General features: G+C 36.0%; 1 pseudogene; it reads left to right on the top strand.

The window, feature by feature from the left end:
* The first annotated feature begins 5,825 nt into the window (after positions 1-5,825).
* LOC125913641 (T-complex protein 1 subunit zeta-like) lies at positions 5,826-7,344 on the top strand (annotated as a pseudogene).
* Positions 7,345-9,987: the final 2,643 nt, after the last annotated feature.

Raw genomic sequence — 9,987 nt, 5'->3', positions numbered from 1 at the left:
AGAGTGAATGAATCTTTCTGACAATACAAGTAATAAATAGCCTGACTCTATTTGGGGCAAGCATTTATATAGAGCTAAGAATTTTTCATTAAATATAAGGATCGTAATGCATAGAAATGTTTACTTCACTTCCCCAGGAGAGAGAAATGTTAGGCTGAAAAAAAGAAATCCAGAATATCTAGACAATATAAATGAGAAATTAAGATTTAGTAAACAGAGAAATTCTTTAAGTTCACCTTGCTAAAAGTTTTAAGCAATTCCTAAGAGGAAGACATTGAAGACAGAACACAAGAATTCTAGTTTTTAACCTATGGTTTTCAAAAACTGATTTTTTAAAATTATCCATATAATGACTATAGCTTGTGTTAGTCATTCTCAACTACACTAAAGCATCTATGTATGTCTTTGCATAAAACAAAGCTAATAAAGAGTCCAAGCCATTCTGGAACAACATTTGTGCCATTTATCTCCACCATGATCCAGTGTGGAAGGAAGCATTTGAGACCACTGAAATTTGTTTCTACCCTTTTTGGACAATTTCAGAAGAGACAATCAGGATACCTTGTAATTTACTTCATATCCTTGTTTGCTTCAGTCACCAAGAAAGGAAGACCATTTGTGTCCACACACAGGCTCCAGAAAAAACACAGAAATCATACCAATGGTTTTCAATATGAAGGATTGTTAACTAGCTACGAAGTTGTTAATGAGATAACTGAAAAGGTTAAAAGAGAGAAGAAAGGTAGCAATTATAAAAACAGTTATTAACCTTAGAGCTGAGGGAACAAAGAGAAGGGGATGGAATTGCTCTTGGTAATTTATTATTATTTTTTTAATGTTTATTTATTTTTGAGAGAGAGAGAGAGAGAGAGAGAACATGAGCAGGGGAGGGGCAGAGAGAGAGGGAAATACAGAATCCGAAGCAGGCTCCAGGCTCTGAGCTGTCAGTGCAGAGCCTGACGCGGGGCTCGAACTCATGAGCTGTGAGATCATGACCTGAGTCGAAGTCGGATGCTTAACCACATGAGCCACTCAGGCACCCCTCTCTTGGTAATTTAAATCAATTTCCTCATCTCTAAAATGAGACTACTGGACTAAATTGTGTCTAATGTCCTATGGCTAATATTCTCCACAATCTGTGCTTTAAAATTCTGTGATTCTATAAATCATGCTCAATTAACCCTTAGGTTAATTGACAAAATAACCCTTAGGTTAATTGACAAAATAGCTTGGATTCTGTTGATATTTCAGTTAAAAGAATAACACTGGCATATTAGGATAATGCTGTCTGATGTTTAAAATAAAGCCCAAATTATAATGGCCCAAATATCACTGAATCTTATTTCTTGTTCGCTTAAAAGCCATGAAAAGATGACCCTGATTATTGGGAGATTCTCCTCTATTCAGTGACTTAAGGACTCAAGGACCATTCCATGGATGGGTCCCCTATTCCACCAATCATTATGCTCATCTACATGAAAATGGAAGGAGAAAAAATGCATAGGGTTTACACACGGGAAGTTTTTATGGTCATGCTTTGAAGTGGTGCCCATTCTCTATTCACATTCTATTGATGAGAACTCAGCCACTGTCAAGCCCAGCTGAAAGTACGATAGGAAATTTAAACTTGCTATGTCCCCAGTAGGAAAAGAAACATGTTTGTTAACCAGCTAGCAATCTCTGCTACAGCTAGCTTTATGAAAAAAATCCAAAGAAACAACATTTTGAAGTCTAAAATTTCCAAGTTAAGCTGTGTAATTAACCTACTTTTTTCCCAAAACATATCCAAATTACTTTATTTTTAATAAATTGATTATTATCCTTCTTAATAATTTTCCTTAGAAGTCAATATTTAAGGGGCGCCTGGATGGCTCAGTTGGTTAAGTGTCCAAGTTCAGCTCAGGTCATAATCTCACAGTTGGTGAGTTGAGCCCTGCATTGGGCTCCATGCTAACAGCTCAGAGCCTGGATCCTGCTTCCAATTCTGTGTCTCCCTCTCTCTGCCTCTCCCCTGATCATACTCTCTCTCAAAAATAAATAAACATTAAAAAATTTTAAAAAAAGTAAATATTAAAAAAAATAAAATACTACATAGTACTAATTAATTTTGTCTTTTATTCAAAAGCAAAATGACTTTTTTAGTACTGAGTTACCACAATATGCTGAAATATGCTATTTATATAATCATCTCTCCCACTGCAATTTAAACCATTCTGTGCAGGAACTATATCTTTTTCATCTTATGTATCCTTAGCATCAAAAGGGCACAATAAAACTGTTTAAACTGTTAAAATATAAATTATCTCAAATGAAAATGAAGTAAATGTTTTAAATCTTCTCATGTATACATTTTATTGAATAGGTTTAAGATTGTTATAAGAGGTTTTTTTGTTGTCTTTTGTTTTTTTGTGTTTGTTTTTTGTTGTTTTTGGGAGCAGCATGGACTTAGTTTGTCTTAGAAGCTACCAGGGAAGAAAAACAGGACTCTGAATACACTTGTAGAAAATGTGTTCTTTCCCTAACCAAAGCCTGAGCCCAGTGCCAGAATTAATATAAAACACCTGCCCTCAGTCTCATACCCCAATGTAATGGTTAGCTTTATATATCAGCTTGACTGAGCTAAAGTATACCAAGATAGCTACCCTCACAGATCTGTGAGGATCTGTGTGAGTTTTTCTGGAAGAGATTAGCATTTGAATTGGTGAACTAAGTAAAGTAGATGGCTCTCCCCAATATGGGTGTGTGTCACCCAACTCTCTGAGGGTCTGAATAGAATAAAAAGGTATGGAGAGGGCAAATTCTCTCTGTGTTTGAGCAGAGACATCCATACCCTCCTTCCCTGGGACTCTGGGTCTCCATGTTCTCAGGTTTTGGGACACAGATTGGAATTTATGCCATAGGCTCTCCTGGTTCTCAGGCCTTCAGACAGACTCAGACTGAATTACAGCTCTTGGTTCTCAAGTTCATAGACTGCAGGCTATGGGACTTCTTGGTCTCCATGATTGCATAACCCAAGTCTCACAATAAGTTTATATATATACAGCTTATAAATTCTGTTTCTTTGGGGAGCCCTCACTAATATATCTATCCTTGGTATGAAGAAGTGTTAGCTCCCAAGAGTTACAAATGGCTTCACTAAAACTTATTTCATTAACAGAAATGAAGAATCATCATACTTAGTAGGTTTGTTGCTTCCCAAATAGGGCTCCAAAAGTAAACCCACTACCTGTTTCTAAGACCTCACCTTTACCCCCATTGTGTAGGGTCAAAAGAAGATCTGGAGTTATACTTTTTATGAAAGTGAATTAATGAGATGCTAGACATTATCAGCCAGCAGGCTCTGCCCTTGAAAAGAGGTGTAGACCATGGATTTCTCCTAAGGATGACAGTGAGGAGCAGCCGTGGCAGGCTGAGGTGGTGGAGGCAGAGTGCAGAGGCTTGAAGGATGGTTTTAGTTGAAGAGCATTATGGACTTGAGCAAAAAACCATTTTCTGCCTCAATTTCTTCATCTGTAAAATGAGAAGTTTGGACTAAATGAATTCTAAGGTACTTTCAGTTCTAAACTCTCTAATAAGCATACTAGTTAAGAGCTTTTGCTCTGGAGAAAGTTCTGGAGCTGAATATGGACTCTGGCTCTGTAAGCATGGGTGAGTGATTTAATCGCTCTAAATCTTAATGTCCTCATTAACAAAATGGAGATACTAATAGCACTTTCCTGATAGGTTAGCATAGTGCCTCACCTATAAAAATAGCCAAACGAAAGGTAGTTATTAAAATTTCTATTCCTGGATATCAGGCTCTCCAAAAGGAATACTCTTTCAAATACCTCATTTGTGTAAAATCTGAAAATCAATAGGATCGTTATGAGAGTTAAGAGATAATGCATATGAAATGATTCTGTATAAAATAAAGAATAGATACTGTTATTAATTGCAGTGTATTTATCCTCCAAGAAATTGACCTTACTTAGTAACTATGAATTTAATCATCACTTTCTTCTCACCCTGTATATATGTTATATGTGACAGAGAGGGTTTCATAAAGATCCAATCTAACAGTTTGATTCAAAACAGTTAAATATTTTTTTTTTCTTTACTGGAATTAGAGACAAGGACCAATTGGGGGATACAAATGATTTACAGTCTTTCATTCATATGGGTGAATGTTTACATGCTAAAATATATAGTTTTGAAATAATGAGAATCAGTGAAAAATGGGAAAAATTGAGTGGGCCTTTTAGGATAAGTAACACTTCCGTAATTCTAAATTTTAGCAATGCTATAATGGAATGGGGTGAGGAAAGGGAGCGGTGGTGGCATTTGGGTGTTGGAGGAACCCATGACCACAAGAAAGAGAAGAAAAGTGCAAGATACATTGAAGGAAACTTCTAAAAGTAATTGTCAGGCTGGAAATTGAAGTATTAAGTTAAATGAAATCAAGTTCCCAAACTCATGATTATGAAAAATAAGTGGAGTTTTAGGGAAAGGCTTTGTAGAAAAGGTAAAAATGAGACTGGTAGACCAGTGTTGCACAGATAAATGAGCAGGGGAAAATAAGTTTATGTCCATGTGACTTCCTAGAATTAAATATGTGCTTCAGCAAATCTTTATCTCTGAAATACTAAACTTACAACTTTTAGTTTTCCTATTGTCACATCGCAATAAATATTCACCAAACAGGAAATTAAAAAGAAATATTCTGTGTGAATTGAAATGTACTTTCAAATCTCTGTTTTTGATACCCAAATATACCTAATTTTGTTGAAGGTACCAGGTACTCTGAAGTTAGATTTCACAGGAAGTTGAGATTCTCCTTTCTTTCTTGAACTCAGTGAAATTCTTCAGCAGTGTAAATCCCTTTGAAGTCAGGTCGATATGCCAATGTTGAATCAAATTTTGTGAACTTCAAAGTTCACTCTGTTGTGGAGGATATCCTGGTGAGGCTACATATTGCAAAAAGAAATGAGACTATGACTTGAACATTTTAACTAACTTGGTTTCGAAAGTACTATTTCAGGTTTCTTATTCTGTGAATATTCATATCTTTCATATGCTTAAATATTTAATACTACAGTATTATTACCATATTCCAAAATTTTACTTTATGCTTATTTGATCCAGAGAAGTCTGAGGAACTTACTTTAGATTGGAATTTTACTTTACTTTTATCTTACATGAAGGAGTTTGGGGAAGAGCAAAGAATTTAGTAGTTTAGAAGCTTCATGAAGACTTCAGCTATGTGTCCTTAAGTAAAGTGCATTCAAAAATTAATTTTAAAAATCTATATCACAAAATTTTTATAAGAATATATAATAATGTGTGTATAAATGCTTACATTCAATTATAGTAAATTTAAAGCATTTTAGTAAAGTTAGTTTCCTTTTTTTCCCCATGAAAGACTAAAAACTTTCAGGACCACAAATGTTCAGATTAAAGTGTTTAATCACTCCAAGTGGTTAATATATGGTCAATATCTCCCATTGTTATAATGAGATACTGCTATATTAAAATACTATTATAGAGTCTTCTTCAAACAAGTCAAAAGCAATTTCAAAAAAGTGACATTAAGCCTTCCAATACCACTTGAGAGCAAACACTTCCTATTTAATTAAATGACCAGATCCATTCTTTATCAAATACGTATTAAGAGTAAATTCTGTTTTAGGCACTATTTTCAAAAAAAAAAAAAGAAAAGAAACAGCTCTTCCTGTGCTGGTTAGCTATGGTGGATGTAAACATCCTGAATCCTGAGGCTGAGGTGGCCCAAGCTCAGGCAGTACTGACAGTCAACATCAGTGTGGTCTGAGGGTCAGGATTTGCTGAGGACCAACTTGGAGCCTAAGTGAGCCGTGGAGATGCTTATTTCTGGTACCAGAGACATTAAATTTACTAAATATGGTAATGTGATGCTTCATGAAATACAAATTCAACACCCAACAGCCGCCTTATAAGGCAAAGTAGCAACAGCCCAGGATGACATAACTGGTGATGACACCACTTCCAATGACCTAATCATTAACAAGTTGCTGAAACAGGCCCTCTGCATTTCTGAAGGTCTTTATCCCAGAATAACAGAAGGATTTGAAGCTGCAAAGGAAAGGCACTTCAGTTTTTAGAACAAGCCAAAGTAAACAAAGAAATGGACAGGGAAACATTTATAGATGTGGCTAGAACATCTCCTGGTACTAAAGTGCATGCTGACCTTGCTAATGTCTTAACAGAGGCTGTAGTGGACTGCATTTTCACCATTAAAAAACAAGATGAACCAATTGATCTCCCTGTTGTTGAGATCATGGAGATGAAACATTATTTTGAAACTGATACAAGCTTAATCAGAGGTCTTGTTTGAACCTTGGGGCATGGCATCCTGATGTGAAAAAAAAAAAAAAAAAGATGCATATGTCCTTACATGCAATGTGTCATTAGAATATGAAAAAATGGAAGTAAATTCTGGCTTTATTTTACAAGAGTGCACATGAGAGAAAGAAACTTGTAAATACTGAAAGAAAACTCATTGAAGATAGAGTTATAAAATAATAGAACTGAAAAAGAAAGTCTGCAGTGATTCAGATAAAAGATTTGTTGTTAACCAAAAGGGAATTGACCTCATTCCCTTAGATGCTCTAACAAAAGAAGGCATAGTAGCTCTCTGTAGAGCTAAAAGAAGAAATATGGAAAGGTTGACCCTTGCTTGCAGTGGAATTCTTTTGATGACCTAAATACTGATTGTTTGGGACATGCAGGACTTGTCTATGAGTATGCATTGGGAGAAGAGAAATTCACCTTTATTGATCAATGTAACCATCCTCACCCTGTCATTTTAGTGGTCAATGGACCAAATAAGCAAAATTCACTCAAATCAAAGATGCAATAAGAGATGGCTTGACAGCTGTTAAAAATGCTACTGATTACGGCTGTGTAGTTCCAGGTGCTGGTACAATGGACATGGCATTGGTAGAAGCCTTGATTAAATATAAGCCTAGTGTATAAGGCAGCACCCAACTTGGAGTTCAAGTATTTGCTGATTCATTGCTCATTTTTTCTGAGGTTCTTGCTCAGAATGCTGGTTGTGACCTTCAGGAAACACTAGGTAAAGTTCAAGCAGAACATTCAGAATCAGGTCAACTTGTGGGTGTGGACTTGAACACAGGTGAGCCAACGGTAGCGGCAGAAGTAGGAATATGGGATAACTATTGTGTAAAGAAACAGCTTCTTTACTCCAGCACTTTGATTGCCAGCAACATTCTCCTGGTTGATGAGATCATGTGAGGTGGAATGTCTTCTCTAAAAGCTGAATTGAAGATTCCCTTGTGTCTTTTGAATCATGAAGACTCTACAGAGTGATCCTAAGAATAAAGCTATGCAATTTTTGTCCAAGCTTCATATGATTTTCAAGGGAATTTTCTTTTCTCATATGAAAAAAAGAGAGAACACTGACGCTCAAATTCTGAAGTTTTGAAAATACAATTACAGAATTTTTTAAAATTGCACTGCAGTGTCCACACATTAAGCAGTCCATTTTTACCCAATGAACAGGATAATTTGCTTTAGCTTCAGTGATATAAAAGTACCATATTAGATAAGTATATGTTATCTACCTTGTTATTAAATGTTCCTTGAAAAACATAAATAAATAGAGAGAGAGAGAGAGATAAATAATAAATAAGCAAGCAAACAAATACCTCTGTCCTTGTGGAGCTTATATTTTATAACATTTATGTGTGTAAATATATATCACATATATAAGTTATATATTTTTAATATGTAAAATTATGTATAAGGATAAATATAAAATAATTTTATTTATTATAATTTATTTTAAGTAAATTATATAACAGTAGGAGTTCTTATAGAAGAAAAAAAAAAACACAGAGCAGGATTAGGTGTTTCAGAACGGAAGGAGTCCCTTGAATGGAGGTTGAATTCTACACAAAGCTGAAAGAGCAAGCATTATGGATTACTGGGGAAAGTAAAGCAAAGGCAGTGACAGTGGGAAGGATCTAAGGCAGGAAGGGGTCATTTCAAGTGTTTGAACAGCATGGTTTTTTGGAAGCAAGGAGGAGACTAACAGGAAATGAGAAGGTGGGGATAATTATGTAGGGCCAATAAAGCTATTTCAGAATTTTCAATTACATCGTGAGTGAATTAGCAAGAGACATGGGTAGGATTTGTGGGGAAGATGGAATTGTTTTGGTTCATAGTTTGAAAGGACAGCTCTGACTGCAATGTTGAGAATAAACATCAGAAGGACAGGGGTGGAGCAGGGCAGCAGTCAGAGGCTTCTGCAGTCATCAGAGGGAAGGGTGAAAGGGGCTCCTCTGGGAGTGCCCTCAGTGTAGGAGGGGGAAAGTGGTCAGGTGCTGATCATACTCTTAAAGTGGAATCAACAGGGTTTACTGTGGGGTTATGCATGGCGCGCATAAGATGAAGTGAGGAGTCACAGATGACCTGTAAATTTTTCTTCCATGATGAAAAGGACTAAGTATATTTAAAAGACAGACATCTGGGGCACATCTGGATAGCTCAGTCAGTTGAACGGATGACTTTTTTTTAATGTTTATTTATTTTAGGGGGAGGAGAGGCAGACACAGAGAAAGGAGGACAGAAGATCAAAAGAGGGTTCTGAGCTCACAGCAGTGAGCCCCATGCAGGGCTTGAACTCATGAACTGTGAGATCATGACCTGAGCCAATATCTGGCACTTAACTGACTGAGCCACCCAGGTGCCCCTAGCAGCTGACTCCCCCAAGTGTCTGACTCTTGATATGGGCTCAAGTCTTGATATCTTGGTGGGATCAAGCCCCCACCCCCACACAGTACACTTGGGATTTTCTCTCTCCCTCTCTCTGCCCCTCACCTACTCCCACACACACTTTGTGTCTCTCAAAAACAAACAAAACAAACAAACAAACAAAAAAGACAGACATATTGGTGGTAATTTAGGTAGGCAACCATCATGATTCTTATAATTTGGTCTGGCCCAGGTCAGCGTTGCATTTCTGGGATCATAGAGTATGAGTTAACCTACAACAAGAAGCTTAGGGGGACCAATATTTTCATATATATCTTGGCACAAAGTATAATTTCTGATACCTCAAATTGAATGAAACCCTGCCAAGGAAATTCAAAGAAAATATTATCCCCCAAGTTTTTAGTCTTAATAGCTGGTTTTTAATAAAATGGATAGGTTTTAGAGAAAGAATTAAGTGTATTGGAAAAAATGAATTGCCAGAACCAGTGGAGTTTTAATTATTTAGATAATTAAAGTTGTCTTTTGAAAGGTATTGTATGGAATGAGTAAAATAAAATATCAAAAACAATTACTTTTAGAGGCAGTTAACACTAAAACCAGAATCTTACAAATTACCCAGAGCAATTTAGTTTATAGTGGGTGAAGGAGTGGTTAAAGTGTTTTTGCAACTAAATAGATTTTGGTTAAAACACAAATATCCAATATACTTAGCTATTTTTAGCTTCCTTCTCTTCTCAACAAATGAGATGATAATAATCACCTTATAGAATTGGTATATGATGATATATGCAAATACTTTCAATAAAACTGCCTGTAATTATGTGTAAAATATATACAAATTACTTAGCACAGTATTTAAATGTCTAGAATGTAGGCACCCACATAGCCAGCATTCTTTTTCCTTAAAAAATTAAATTCCATTTTCTTTTGGAAGAGAACCTCCTTGCCATTGAATAGGATCTATTGAGACTATAGTCTGGAATGGTGTCAATTAGGGCCGCTAAACTGTTATAAAAAAAAACAGAAACACAAAAATATGGATAGTTCCAATATAGTAGAATTGTATTTGTCATTTACATATGAGTTAAGGATAGGTGTTACAGGATGTGGGAAGCTCTCCTCTGGATAGGGATTTGGAAATTTATGATAGTTCTCATTTGATGACTTTACCAACCCCTAAAGCTTGTTGGACCTCTGTATTCAGTCAGCAGAAGGGTAGAACATGGAGGAATTTTG

This window comes from Panthera uncia, assembly GCF_023721935.1.
Source record: "Panthera uncia isolate 11264 chromosome C1 unlocalized genomic scaffold, Puncia_PCG_1.0 HiC_scaffold_4, whole genome shotgun sequence".
Lineage (NCBI taxonomy): Eukaryota > Metazoa > Chordata > Mammalia > Carnivora > Felidae > Panthera > Panthera uncia.
This window is presented reverse-complemented; position numbering and strand designations above follow the sequence as displayed.